This window comes from Corvus moneduloides, chromosome 6 (genome assembly GCF_009650955.1).
Source record: "Corvus moneduloides isolate bCorMon1 chromosome 6, bCorMon1.pri, whole genome shotgun sequence".
NCBI lineage: Eukaryota > Metazoa > Chordata > Aves > Passeriformes > Corvidae > Corvus > Corvus moneduloides.
The window spans coordinates 13,237,448-13,252,831 of record NC_045481.1 but is presented as its reverse complement, the minus strand read 5'-3'; the positions used below and the strand labels follow the sequence as shown (position 1 = coordinate 13,252,831).

General features: G+C 37.4%; 1 long non-coding RNA gene across 2 annotated transcripts in view; it reads right to left on the bottom strand.

The window, feature by feature from the left end:
* Window positions 1-3,382: 3,382 nt before the first annotated feature.
* Window positions 3,383-15,384, bottom strand: part of LOC116445814 — a 57,998-nt gene continuing 45,996 nt past the window's right edge. For both annotated transcript variants that reach the window (XR_004240891.1, XR_004240890.1), the window contains exon 4: window positions 3,383-15,384. This exon is cut by the window's right edge and continues 1,399 nt beyond it. This is a non-coding gene — a long non-coding RNA (uncharacterized LOC116445814).

Here is a 15,384-nt window from a genome sequence, read left to right as displayed (position 1 = left end):
ACTGAATTGCATTAACTTTGCTAGTGAATCTACATATACAAGAAGCCTGGCTTGTTTCAGCTGTAAAATAGGATATTGTTATTCTGTAACTGGGTTTGTACTTGTCTGTGAGCCTTTACCAAGAAGAATTGGGTCTGTGTGCATTCCATAAATAATCCATTATTATTTTCAGGGCATTAATTAATTTCTTAACAAACAATAATAGATTTTAATAGAAAAATTAAATGAGAGACAATAATATTTCTTTAATTTTTATTGTATCACAAAACCTCCAATGAAAGTAGATTTCTTTCTTGCATACTTCCTTATTCACAAAATGAGTAGTCCTTATTCCTTATTTTACAAGGTGTGTGCTTGATCTCATTTCCACAAAATAGTTGAAATATCCATATAATCCTTCCCTTTCTTTTTTTTGCTCAGTTTACGAATTAATATATGACAGAATATATTAATAGAATTAATATATGACAAGAAGCAAAATATTTTCTCAAACTTTTTCTTCTTAAATAAGGTTAGGGTGAAGAGCATTTCCTTAGAACAAAGGTATGATGTCTTTTTCAGCAGGGACAAACACAGTATCTTGTCTTTAGATATAGGATATATTTAGACAGTTTCAGGACAAAACATCTAATGTGAATTTGGATAAATGGATTCGTAGAGATATTGGATATGATCCATGCAGCATAGTTTTTTTTGTTTGAATGTTTTTTTGTATTTGTTTCCTTCTCTCACAGAGGCAAATATTCTGCCTTTTTTTTTCCTGTGGATGAGAAATTAATGGTCAGCCACTGAAGTCTGAATCTACTTCCAGAGGAGGGGAATGTTAAGGTAAACATGCTGGAAAAATAATTTCTGGAAGCAGCTTAAGTACCTCAGATTGAGTTGATTCTTTTCATTTGATATTTGATACCATATCACATAAGCCCATGAGAATCAGTGTCAGGAAAAGGATTCTGTTAGAAATGAGAAAAAAAACTTCATCTCTGACTCTAAATTCAATAAAATTGTCTGTAACAATTCATGGGCTTATTGTGGCTAAAAGTCTAGGACCCAGCGCTTGGTCTTTTTGAACCTCATGCCATTGGTCTTGGCCCATCCTTTTAGCCTGTCCATCTGTGGAAGACCAAATAAAACATGAAGCTCCAAATAAAAATGTCTTTTCTCTTTTTTCCTAATGATTTCCTTGCCGAATAGTAGATGACATGGAAAGTTTTACAAAGGTATTAGGACATGATTTAAAATATCAGTTGAGATTTTTGAGTCTGCTCTAGTTTTTAGTATCTTTTAGATACCAAAGACTGTGCTATTATGTTCATTATTAATTTTTACAGATGTCCAGAGTAGAATACTGTTAATTTGCAACTATTTCTTTTTACTAAATAAGTTGTAGGGTTCTGCTCTGCTATTTATAAAGTTCAGTACAGTAAGCAGCAGTGACATAAATATTTAGCTTCAGGTCCTGTGGTTCTGAATGAGGGTATTTTAACCTAAATTACTAGACCTCAACAATGCTGGGCAGTTCAAACAACAACTAAAATAAATGACAAGAATCTGTACCCATAAGTCGTCATTTGCCTTTTGCAGGAGTTACATCCTTGGATGCTTCCTAATGTCTAGACAGCAGCACTGGCCACCATTTTTTTAAACTTTTTTTAGTTGCCAGTGTTTTGCAATTTTTCTTCCCAGATATTGACCATGCTGTCACCAGCCATATACGTCACTTGCGGGCAGGATCATTCCAGCACACGCTTCAGGAAATTGTAAATGTATGGCCAGGAAATGAACCAGTTCAGAATGTTCTTGTCAACTTTATTTTGAAGTAATTTTCCATTCTAGGCACTGTTTGACATTAGTTATGGACAATCAAAATATTTACTGTGAATTAGCTAGTAAGCGAGCATGGTTTTTAAATTTATTTCTACTTTTTTTCTGGGTGGGTTTTTGGTGGTTTTGGTGGTGGTGGGCAGAGTTGTTATATTTGTGTCACAATTCTTATTTCAAGGTACTCATGGACTAGTTTAAGCAACCATATTTTAGTCTGTCAGTTGCTTGTGAACTATTCACACTGACTATTGGCTTATTATTGCTTTGAAACTGATTGCCACTTAAATTATATAATTCTGCTTTTGCTCCCTGAAGTCAGTGGAAAGACCACTTCTGAAAATGGACACACTCATTAAAAGTGCTTAATGTGGATGAAAAAGGTAACTAAAGGCATCATTTTGGAGTGCTTTTTCTTAAAAGCTATGAAACCCAGTTCATTAAAGACACATCTGGGATAGGGCAATGGATTTAAATGTGGTGTGGTTAACTTATATAGAGTAAATAATTAAATATTCATAAAAGTCATCAACTTTGGCTCCTCTATCGCTGCCTTGTTTTTAAAGTACTTTTCCATTTCCTTAGTCAACCTGTAATCACTAGTATGGCTGCATGTGTGACAGGCAGTGGTTTTATGTAAGCCACTGTAGTTGTCATCAGCTCCAGCTTGTTTTTCCTTCCGTTAGGATTTCCTGATTATGCACTAAAAAGATATTTGATTGATAGTAGAATAGAAGACATTTGAAGAAAAAAAATTAAACTGAATTCATGCCAGTGGGGAGGGGAGCTAACTTATTAACAAAATAATTGAGCCATTAGTTAATTTTACCTGTTATTTGCAAAAAAGGACAAAAATCTTCCAAGGAATTAATATTCTTCCCTCAAATGATTAAAAGAACAACAAAAGGGTTTGTATCTTAGATGTATTTAGTAATTGTGTCTCTGACACCTTTTTTCATATCATCCAAGGCAGATGTAAAAAACCAAAAAAACAAAAAAACAAAAAAACCAAAAAAAAAAAAGAGAAAAAACCAACTAACTGGTAATTTACAGAACATTGTAAGTGTCAGCTTTTCCTGATCAGTTTTTCTCTGTCTTATTAGAAGCAATTTCTGCAAATTGATAATTAATACCTTTACCTTTGTTAAAAGCAGCTACTTCTGTAACAACACTTCCAGTGTGGTACAATCAGTATATTTTACTATTGATGTAAATAGTTCATAAAATTAATTATGAAAAATATTCTTGCAATACAAATTTAACATTTCACTTATTTTTGTCTCTTTTTTTTCTTTCTTTTTGGTTTTTTTTTTCAGATTTTGGAATTCTTATTCTACTAAAAAAAAATTTTGTCAGTGTGTTAAGTTCAAATACATTGGTGATGTCTTCAAAGTAATAAACATTTGGCCACGTGAACACAGAACAAAGGAGTGTTATCCGAAATGTGCTACCCACAGCACACCACTGGAAAATTACCCCAGACCTTCCCTGCAACCTTATTCTTTCCCTTATACCCACCTCCCTTCAAGGCTCAATGAAATCAGTTACACATGAACATGAGTGAAGCAAAGAATGCCATTTTATTCACATAACATGACGTTATTCAGCATTTTGGTGATGAGCAACTGTCAGACCATTGAATGCAGACAGAACAACTGACTCATGATTTCAGGATTTGCTCTTATCTGATACCTTGTTTTGTTACCCTTTTAGCATAGAGAAACCATTCATGTAGGGATAGGCTTGAGATGAACTAACATCTTGCTGTAACAAAGCAGGGGGTTTAGATATTCATCGCCCTGTGTATGGAACAGAGATGACAGGAAGGGCTGTGCTGGAGAAACCGCAGCCCCGGTGCAGCCTGGCCTTGGTGACAGGACTGAGGGGTAGCTCAAGGCACAGTGTTGTGGTTGCATCCTTATCTGATAGCCAACACACCAGTAATGGTTTGGTTCCTGACAAAAGCACCTCTGTCCTTGGTATGATAAAACACTATTAGCTTCCTTCTGGGCAAAAAGTGCCATACAGCAGGAATGTGTCTGAAATGCTGAGAACTGAACCTGTGTGATAGCAAGGCCTGATGAAGCATTATAAGTTCTTTATTTGAAATGTCATTTGAACAACCAACCTTGTGCTGCATTCTCTGGGCTTTGCATATAGTCTCAAGCTGCAGCAAAGGAGAGAACATTTCAGTTTCCAAGAGTCAAATCTTGGACAACTGTACCAAGGTCTGCTGTGGATTCAAGTGCTGACAGGTAAAGAGAAAATAATTTTTTTATCTAAGCCACTGCCTCAGAGCTCAGGACTGTTTGAGAACTACAATAATTTCTCAGTTCCACATACAAATTGACATCAAGATCTCTGAACTAGGCATGTCAGAGCAAACCTAAACAATTATTCTTGTTACTTGGCCCTCTATTCTGTTTCCATCCAGCCTTGTAAAAAGTGAACATCAGTCTTCACTATGCTCTGAGCATTGATGTCACATGGACATGGTGTCATGCATGTGCAGCCATAGCAGAACAGACTTGATAGACATCAATATACAGAAGATACACAAGAAGATATACAGAAGAGGTATTTTCTCCTCACCCAAAGTAATCCATGCATTTGAATTTCACTGAAGAATTCTACTAGATCACACAGCCTTCTCATCATACAAAATTTTTCATATTTTACTTGCATTTATCTTCACTTGCCACACAGAAATGGGGAGAAAAGGGATGATTGGTTTTGTTTCTCCTAGCATCAGAATAAACGCTATAGTTTGGTTTCAAAAGAACAATATACCTCACAACAGCATGCAAGCAGATTTAATGTTAAGTAGTAATGCCAATTTCAACCATCCTTTTTTTTCTGTTTTTGACATATGTCTCGCTGGTATATCTACCACCTTCTCTGAACTGCAACAGAAATTCACTCGGCTCATATATTTTTGGGAACCACTGGAAAATCATTTCTGGGGTCTCAGAACCACTCTGTTTCCTGATGTGCAGTAGCTAATACATACAAACAATTGCTAAAGGATGGTAACTGGTTAATTTGGGTGGATATCTTTCACACAAGACCTCATACTGCTCTTCAACCTGCTGAAATATGAAGTGCCAACTGGCATAACACTGTACAACTCTGCTGCTAATATGAGACATATTAAGCCAAAAACACAAGCAAGTCCTAGAAAGGAAAATAAAGCAAACAGAAGGCAAATATCCATTTCAGAATAAAAGAATATGATCAAATTAGCAAAGCATTGGTAAGGCACTAGATAAAAATGAAAAAAATAAAATGAACAACCCCAAAATAAGACAGACACAAAAAAATTTTCTTATTTCATGTTTTTGAAAGCTTTGTTGTAATCTCTTACTGTAAGCCCATACAACTAAATATGTGGCTTGCTCAAGGTATTTGTTGCATCCTAATACAATGTGGTCATCATATCCAGGGGCATTTAGGAAACTGCACAACTAGAACTCGGCAGGATGCATTTTGCTATTCTGCAGACATGTTCTCATACTCTGATAAATATATTTTGAAAATAAAAATTCAAACTCTTGAAAGGTAGATAAGCTGATATTCACTTCAGATTCTTAAAAAAATTATCTTCATAATTTTTCACTTCTCTCATGTAAGTATACTTACCTTATTAAATAAAAAGTACCTTCAAATGAAAAAGAGGATTTTTAATTTCAAAATGTTGAAACAGGTTGTTTCAATTATTTTGGTTTCATTTGTTCCTAATATTTTGGGAGACAGAAAATTAGCTAAAATCAATCTTGTACTGCTTAGAGCTTTGGTTGCAGTGAATTGTTGTTTCATGATGAAGATATATTTCATAAAAACCCTCCCAGACAATGTATAAGAGAAGAAGAAATGGAAAAAAATTTATCCTTTTGCTCAGCATTGCACATTGAACAATGACTTTTCTGCCACCTTTAATGTTTTCTTTTTGCAAAGTCAAATACCCTACAAATCAATACTTCATTGTCCATGGAGGTGTTCTTTGGTTCAACACCTTGATTTTGAATTGGTATTTAAAGAGAAAACCATTTCTGGCAGAGTTGTTCTTTCTTAGTTGGCCCTTCTGTCAACCATATGCACATTCAGAGAAGGCTTTTTTCTGTCATGCTTGGTTTTTTTTGTTTTTTTGTTTTTTTTTTAAACTGCAATCAAAATTCTGAAGAAGTGGACATTGATATTTTCCCCAAACCTGTACCTGCACCTTCTTGAGCAGTGATTTGAGAAGTATCCCCAGGCTGCTGAGAGAAGCAAGATGTCCCAGAAGTGCTGCATTCTGAAGAAGATTTGCTCTCCTCTCCACAGCTCCCAGTGCATGAGGTGTGTCACTGAACACCACTTTTGACTGAATAAATATGCTTTTATTTAATTTCTATAGTCTGCTTCTTGCTGCTGCTGGTGCTTACATGTCCACAACATCTACCTAGGGCACACGAGATGGCTTTTATACTCCTGGACTAGATAGAACTGATATTCGGCATCAGACAGGATTAGTCTGTCGGTGACAGAGGCTGAGCACAAACAAGAGCAATAGAGCTAAACACTATTTGTGTTGCCTCTTTCCAATACCTTCAATGTCTGATTCAGGCTCTCATTCCCACTGGTGACTGGTTCTCTTCCCTGAGCATTTCACGGAGTCTCTAGATCTTCAGTAATCACTGAAGATGTGACCAAAAGACATGGACAGCCAAAGAGTTCTCTGGGCCTGCTCAGTTAAACATCTCCTGGATCCATTGGATCCCTGATCATAGGAATATATATGTATACGCAGGGATTATTAAAATAGATCAAACCAATGGGGCTTGTACAAAAATAGCAAAATAAATAAATAATTATACACACATTTCAATCTTGATTTTTCCAGAACAACACTCTAGGAGTGCTTTGCATTTCAAATGGGACCTGACTATATGGAAAGTACAATGTACAGTAGAATTAACTTTTTTTTTTATTCAGCCATTTTTTGCTGTTCTAGACACAGGTCATGACCTCTCACCTCCTGTTTATTTCTTCCCATGTTGACCTTTCACTGAAGCACAGGGCTAATTTTTTGCTCCAGTGACCAAGAATAGGAATTTGTCACTTTATTCAAAATGGAATGAATACAGGTATGTCTGGCATTCTCAGCTGAGCTTAACCCTCTGCATGCTGAAAACAGTCAAATAGCCAAGTGATCTCTATTAGGAAATATCTTTTCTGAAGTTGTGCTATTTTTTGTAACAAAAGAGTTTTGCTTCTTTTGTCTGAAAAAGGGTTTTTCTTTTTCTGTGCACAGTCGGGTACAGTTTTCTTTGTTGCAAAATACAATGAACTAAACAGAAGAAAATGACAGGTTAGAGGTCCATAGAAATTTGCAATGGTTCTACGGGAGAACTTTCATTAGTGTTAGGAAATAACCTCCATCTTAATTGTCTGCTGTACAAACAAAGTTTTATGTGTTATCTTTGACTGAGAAAGAAATAACTAATTTCTCCAGTAAGATGCCAGTAATGAATTCTTATGGACTAATCTTAATAAGTATGTGCAAAGTAATCTATGCTTCTCATGTTGAGTTATAAAATAGAATTCTTTTCCTTATGCAAATACTTTCACTGGTACTTATCCACCTATTCAAATCTCCTGTGCAGTAGGGTTCTTTTCTCCATCTGTAAATTCTGTAAAAGGAAAAGACGTAAATGTATCCATGCAGGATTTGACATTAACACTTAAATCCTGTGTTAGAATTACAAAGGATAAGGGTGCCAGCAAAAAAACACCCCAAAACCCAAAACCCACCAAAACCCATGAAACAAACGAACAAACAAACCCCAACAAAACAAACAAAAAAAAAAAAAAAAAAAAAAAAAAAAAAAAAAAAAAAACAACCCAGAAGGTCTCAAGTTAGACAGTCAGTAGATTCAAGCATTACCTGTCAAAATGAAAAAGTTGTAAGCAATGGACGTTCAGAGCGTGATTTCCCACAAACACATCCTTAATATTTCCATGGTCTCACTGAAGTTACTGTAATCTCTCTTTTCCTCTTGGTGGCTATATTACTATATTTTCAGACCTTTATGGCATGCCCTGATCTTTTATCCTAAATACACATTAGCATTGTTGCCTTTCCAGATCCTGTCATTACCTATGTAATGCCTGAAGTCTGCACGTGCCTTTTGGCCAGCCAGTGTGTGCGAGCTGGCTACCCAGAGAGCAACACTGCTGAGCTCATGGCACTGCCCTTCCTGCAGTGGAATCACTTGTTGGGGCATTTGTCTCACAAAGCTTGTCAAGTATTAACATATCTGATCACTTAACCACATTGATTTAATTTACTGAAATTATATTCACAGAGACAAGAGATGGGGAGAACAAGAAACATAAATGGCTTTCTCTGGTAGGCTTCCTAAGCCTCAGGAAAGCAAGTCAAAAAAGCCTTGGTGACTTTGGACCCTGTTACACAGACTGAACCAATCCTGTGCTTTCATCCAGGATCTCCCAAACATGTCTTCAGTGAGGTCAGTGGTTCTGATCTCAAGAACATGAAGCAAGCATCATTTGACATTATTTGTGTAGAAATTTTGTCCATCTCAGTTAAAATCAGCAAAATACTATGAAAACATAAATTTGCATATTTTTTAATAAAATTGAATTACCTCTAAAAGCTCCAAGTCTTTAGTATCTTCCAACAGCATCACAACTACGTACAGGAAAGGACTAGAATGGTGAATTATAAGGTCTGCTATGTGGACTGGGATCTTCTCCTCAGAAGAGAGCACTTTTAGTGCTACAAATGTGAGCCAAACTTTATGTGTTGTTTTTAAAAGCAAAATTTCAGACCCTGGGGGAGGTTCTGTACATACTTTCACTGAATGGGGAGTATCCTTAATCCTCTTTCCTCAGTGCTGAGCTCTGATCTGCCAGCCTTGGCACAGTTTGATTTTGCAACAGCCCCCCTGAACAAAGGTTGCTCTGAGCTGCTCCCTGTTGGGTCCATTCCTGCATGGGTGTATGCTCAGGGGGCTGCAGGCAGATCATGGGATTCAGAAGCATTGCAGTTTGTTCATTTTCCAGTTCAAACCTCTAAGTGACTGCAAAAATTTCCAATTCTGAGAACAAGGAAATACAGGTGTGGGTGGAGTGTGGTACATTTGTAATGGCAATCATGGTAACTGTAACAATAACATCTGTAACCTATTTTTGCCTTTCAGTTACCTGAAATGTCCCTACTTTATAATTTCCAAGGTAGAAAACTAGATCCTACACCTGGCTAAAATATGGTTTCTAGATTCACCTGAAAAATGCCAAAATAAAATATCCACATGACATAAGGACAAGAGGGATCCTAAAATCAGAATAAAAAAGTTTCAACTTTTCTCCAGCAAATACAGTCTCCTGACAAGCAAATAAGTATTTGGCACAATAATGCTATGAAAACACTTAAGTATAGTTGAATCTATTTAGTGTAGTAGTTACTGGTGGTTAATACTACTCCACCTTTGAAAATTCTTCCTGCTTATCCTATGTAGGGTGTTTTAGTCACAGCTAGGAGTATATTCTTCTTCTTTTAGACATAAAACATCATGTCATTCACTGTTTTCAGTCCTCAGCTCTCAAAGTGCAGAATATGATGCCAAAGGAGTGGGAGCCAGTGAAGAGTATATGCTTCTGGACCAGTAGACCTATAACAGCTTACAACATTATTACTGGGGCTGCAATTCATCCAATTTATTGACAAGTTAAGGACTCAGCTTTCACAAGCAAGTGAAAATTATACTTACCTGTGCCAGGGCACTTATCTTTTTATCTCTTCTTCAGCATATGTCTCTATTTCTTTTTACTAAATGATTTCTTCCTATTAGAATACATATGTTAAATAGATTATTGTTTCTCACTGGCCTACACCGTCCATGGAGCTTCCTACTGCTAGAATGAGACAAGCAGCAGCAGCTTGGTCTGATGTGGGGCTCTGGCTGCTTTCCTGGGCTGTAGGGCTTTGTGCAAGTGTCAAATAAGGGAGGAACCAGCACCAAAACCATCCATGCTAGTCCTGGCATTTGCATACTAACTGCTTCTGTGGTGACCACTTAAATCCAATATACTGAATGCTGAAGGGAAAAAAGAATCACAATGTAAACAGAACAGAATACCATCCCTAAGCAGCCCAATACCACATTTTTCATGCTTTACAGTGTTTTACACAGGAGCTTTTTCTCTGGGAGCATGCACATGCTCTGATTTTGATCTTTTGAAATTTCTGCATCCCTTAGGTTGTATCCTTTCACTCCAGAATAACTCTTGTTGTGATAGATGAACTGGAACAAGTGTGGGCTTCCTCACAGCCACTTCCTGTCAAAGTGCCCTGTGCTAAGCAGCAAGCTGTGCAGTCAAATGGAAGGAAGCACAAAAGTCCACTTTTCCCTTATCCCTTCCCCATGGCAACCTGACCAAGAACAGTGACCCCCAGCAGCACAGCTGAGGCCTGAAACTGTGCTGAATTACTCAGAAAGAGAATCTCCTGACCCCAGCCAGCAGAACCCAGTGAAAATATGTGACCTCTAACTGCAGAACCCCTTGTCCGACATTGCGATTGTACTGTACACAGCCAACACAGGTCAGACCCTTTCAGGAAGCTGACTTAATGATTCTCAAATCTAATTTAAAATGAACCAGTGAACCTAGAACTATTCAGGTTCTGCAATTAGAGGGTTTTACATCAAGCAGTCAAAAACCCCATAGAAATATCACACCTCCTTGAATTAAGTATTGAAATCAAATATTTTTTATTCAGGGCTGACCTTTGTTAGCTACATGTAAACTGAACTGATGATGAGTCATTGAGCTAGCAAATTAGTACTCATAGTTGTTGACAGGGTCAGCAAGAAATCTACCACATTTTTAAGCAAAAATAAAATCGTCATGTAGGTATTGTCATATGTACTTCTTGTCCTTAATGACATTCAGAAACCATTGGCAACAAGAAGAGGAAAACCAGGAGATTTTGGGGTTTTCACACTCTCTACCAAGTGTAATCAGAAATTTAACACCACAAGCTTTGGTTAAAGAGCTATAACAGTATCTATTTGTTGTGCTTTCAACCACATAAATAATAGAATTGACCTCAACAGTGGGTAGAAAAGGGACCAAACTCTCCAGCTCTCTACCTCAGTTAATATTGTCTCAATAGCACTACAGCCTATTTTATAATGCTTCTGCACAAACAGCTGTTTAGCTTGTGACATCAAGGTACACCAATAATTCATTACAAGAACATTTGTTCTGTCATTAACCCTTAGAACTGTATGAGTAATTTGGAGCACAGCTAAACAGGGTCCTGAATGTAGGACGCTGTTTACTGAAACAATTTTTTGAGTGAGAGCACCTTATAATTAACAACTTTTACAAATTTATATGAACAGCACTTAAATGACAGAAAGAATCTCAAAGGCAGTTGTTTAGCAGACTTGACTTAACATGTGTCCATTCAGTCTGTGGGCTGCTCCTGGGGTAACATCCATTGGATCACAGCTGGTCTACACAATGAACACATTGCTGTGGCCACCGTGGGAATTCAAAAGAGCTACATGGTTGAAATTGGGTTGGGCCATCCCAGTTTCATACTTTATTGTCAGCATGTCCACGTACAGCTCCAGCATGCAGAGCACAGTGCCCTGAACCAGTAGAAAATACAGTGCTAATGGAAATATTTAAGATGAGACACCAAGAGCCTAACAGATAGAAATATTCTGTGCTACAAATACTCTGAATTTTGAAAGCAGCTTCTCTTTTGCCTGTCTAGTTTCACCTTCTCTCTTCTGTTAAAGGCCTTTTGGCATTTGTGCTGGTCCTCTGAATCTAACTATTTTGCCTCTCTTCCAGTATGTTACCCAACTCTGTTGTTCCTTCCAGTATTTGGCATTTGCTTTGGAATTATGTTTGTCCATCTGTTATTTGTCCTTTTGGTGATGCGTTCTGCTGATTCCCATTTGTTCCTCTCAGCTTTCTCAATAATTTGGGCTTCTGAAGTGTTGTGGCATCAGTCAGCTCTATCTTGGCCCAGGACAGTGTTTGTACAGAACAAGAGAAAGAGCAAAAACTGGCCTAGACTGATTTTTCTGCTTCTTTAGGAATTCACACGCACAACTTTTTGCCGTGGTCATTCCCACTAGCTGATTTCACTGGTTCAAGGAACATGTAATGAAAGGGACTTTCTTCTCTTTTGGTTTATGTTTTACTCCTTCCATCTTTCTGGATGTTTTTAACCAGTGTGAGACCATTAAAAAGGCTAAAATGTTAGCAGATGCTCTTCCAGTCTTGACTGAGCTGGCACTTTTGTGATTCATATTCCTTTCCCTTTGGGAACACATCCATCTCCTTTATTAACTCTCCACAAAACTTACTGGCCTAGTATGGTCTAAGGAGAAACAAAACTGCTCCTATCCACACTTTTTTTCCCCAGTTATATCTTTTTTATCCCTTAAAATAAACCACAATCACACTACCCTCTTCATGCAGTTGCTGGATATGACCTTTACTTGCCATGACTTCATTTTTCAGGCTTAGAACATTTTGTAGACAGAATTCCAAATTTGTCAGCTCACAAGTTGCCTGTGCACAACAGTGTGGAATGACTAAAGGGATGCTCAGCTATTGATAAGTTATGTGGATATTGTTTTTCTCCCCCACCACAGCTCTGAAAGCCTATTTTAAGATCACACTATGATCAGACTTATGCATTATACTGAGCTTGCAGAATTTTACTTGGCAGTCAGGCACTAGGTAGGATCATGCCTCTTTTTATACATTTGTTTTGGATTCAGACTCGTCCAGTAAAGCAGTATTACTAGAAAACCAGGTTTCTTACAAAAATAAAACATCCTCCTGGAAAACCTGACTTTTTATAAATGAGGATTTAGTTTGTATCAGTGACCCTTGGAGATATCTGAGCAGTGTAGATGAATGAAGGATGCTTACACCACTTTATTTTCAGCTTTTCAAGGAGGCATTAGTTAACCTGTTTGCTGAGGTGTACTGAATTCATGTAATTTCTGGCCTCAACCCTCTGAAAGCCATGTGAATTTTGCCAAAAACAAAAAGATACTGGTATTCAACATCACTTGTCAGAGTAAGCCTGTCTTCGAAAGGAAGGAGCTTCCTTTTCTTCCTTCTCCTTTCCTTCCCACCCCCAACCAAAATGCTTCCAAACCCACATGTTTCATTACATAAATACTGGGTATTAGGAATAATTTATGAAATGTTTATGATGTGGGTAGGATGCTGGTTTTGATCAAATCAAAAAATCAGGAAGCCCCAATTAGTAAGGAAACCCTGAACAAAGCACCCATGGTACATATGAGCTCCCTGGGGTTTGTAGATAAGAGCTTTGCAGATGCAGACCGCTTGCAGTATGGAAGCCCCTCCTGCTCCTGAACATCCAAACAAACCCTGGGTCACACAGAAAAAACAGACCACAGTGGCTACAGAGAAACTATCCCAGCATCTTTGGACTCCTTTGGAAAAATTTACACAATCAGCTAGATCTCATCCAAGTGAGCCAGTCTGTGCTTGGACTCTAGCAAAGTGGAGAATGCACAGAGTGCTTTGGGACCATCTCGCCGGCCAAGTGTGTCAGAAAATGGAGCAGTATCACATTAACATCAGCGTTATTATCTAACAGGCAGGAACATGACAGAAAGGAAGAAAAGGAGTCAAAAACTACTACCAGCACTGCAGATCATCACCTTCTGATTGAAATCACTAATTAATTGTTGCCTTTAATATTTTGATTCTAGTCTAAAACCACAAAGTGTGTGCCCACAAAACACCCTTGGACACTCAAGACATGGACAAACATAAGTGCTAGGTAACACATTTACAATTGCAAGAAAAAGGTGTGAATAGTGTAATAATGACAAATGCAAGCAGTTAATTACAGTTTCAGTGTTGATTATAGAAGGTCTTTTGGAAATAAAATTAACGTAGCAACTTTCAAAGGAAAGGCCAGGTATAACTGAACAACAAGTGACCATTCAGTCTAACATGGTCAGCAGTCATTAAATTGCATCTCATTCTTATTCTTGTACTACATCAGTCCAGAAGTTGCCATCACAGTGAGAGATGTCAGCTTATGAAAGTACTAATCAGCTGATACATGCAAATATCATTATTACACACACTGCAACATACAAGGAGAGCCACATTCTCTTTAGATGCTACTCCTGTGAGATGAACAAATAATTTTTTCTCTGCACGAGACTGCTTACCTTATATCATCATGTTACAAGATTTTACACTTTTAAAATAATTAAAACATTCCAGTTGCAGCCATGTCACATTTAAACAGCAGCAGCTAAGGGAGGATTACAGTCACAGCCTCCCATACTGCATGCAGGCTAAATTCAAAGGCTTCCTGCCTGTAAGCTAGTTAGAAGCATTGAAAAAGTGGGATTTAACTTTGCTGTTTGGTAAAGGAGAAAATAGAGGAATCTCCACAGACTACTACCCTGTACAGTACACATTGTTAGTCAAAAGAGAGAATGGCAATTCTGCATTATAAACAACAACACATTCCTCTCTTTTTATTCCTGAGAGCTACAATTAAAGGATGCAAGTCATAAACCAGTGTATTATATGATGCATTGTATTTAATCTTGCTGCATTGTTTTATATAACAGGTTCATATAATTCTTCAGACAGGAAAAGGCTTGTTCTATAAAAATACAGAGCCCTGCATCTGAAATATAAGTTCACGCACAAGCAATGTATATATCGCCAAACCAGCAAACTAACTCACTTACTTAATACACTAAACTTCAGGTTCTTTCTATATTATGTGAAATGGCTTGAAACAGGAGGCAGCTGCCAGGAAACATCACTGCTTCTTTGCTCAAGAGAGACAAGGGAAGGAAGAATGAAGAAAAAAATTCCCTCGATGGATGCCACAATAGCATGTCTTTCATTATCGCCCTGTGTCAAGGCACTGTGTAATGTTCATTGTGCATGCATAGTAAATTACTATTTACCTGCCAGTGCCTTTGATAAGTCAGTCTTTTCTCCCTCTTTTCGTCCACACAGCATGGAAGAGTGAAACCTCTTTGCCTATAATTCTTATTAAGGTGATACTTTTTCTGAATAAGAAAGTACACACTTCCAAAGGAGGCATTCTCTTGGGTTTTTAAGGGCCATTGTTTTTATTGTTTTCCTTTTATTTCTCCCACCCTGCTGTGTTTTAATGCTATAGTGACTTCTGTGTATACAACTCTCATATTGAAATGTCTGCCGCAGATATATGCAATATTAAAGAGTGCTTATGAATTTTTGACATCTAATTAGTCGCTACCCAGTTAACATGTCAAGACTCAGAGGGATTAGGGAGTCAGCCCTTTCTGAATAAGTTAAAGCTATGCCCTGTCCTTTTCATGTATTATTCTTTAATGTAGGTGGTGATTATTTTGCTGTGATTAATTGATGAAGCTCATTGGTCTGGCAAGTGTTACAGAATTCACCATTCCTCACTTTTATTTCTCTCTGTAGGGCTTTCCCACTTATTTGAAAGGAATTGGTTCTATTCGG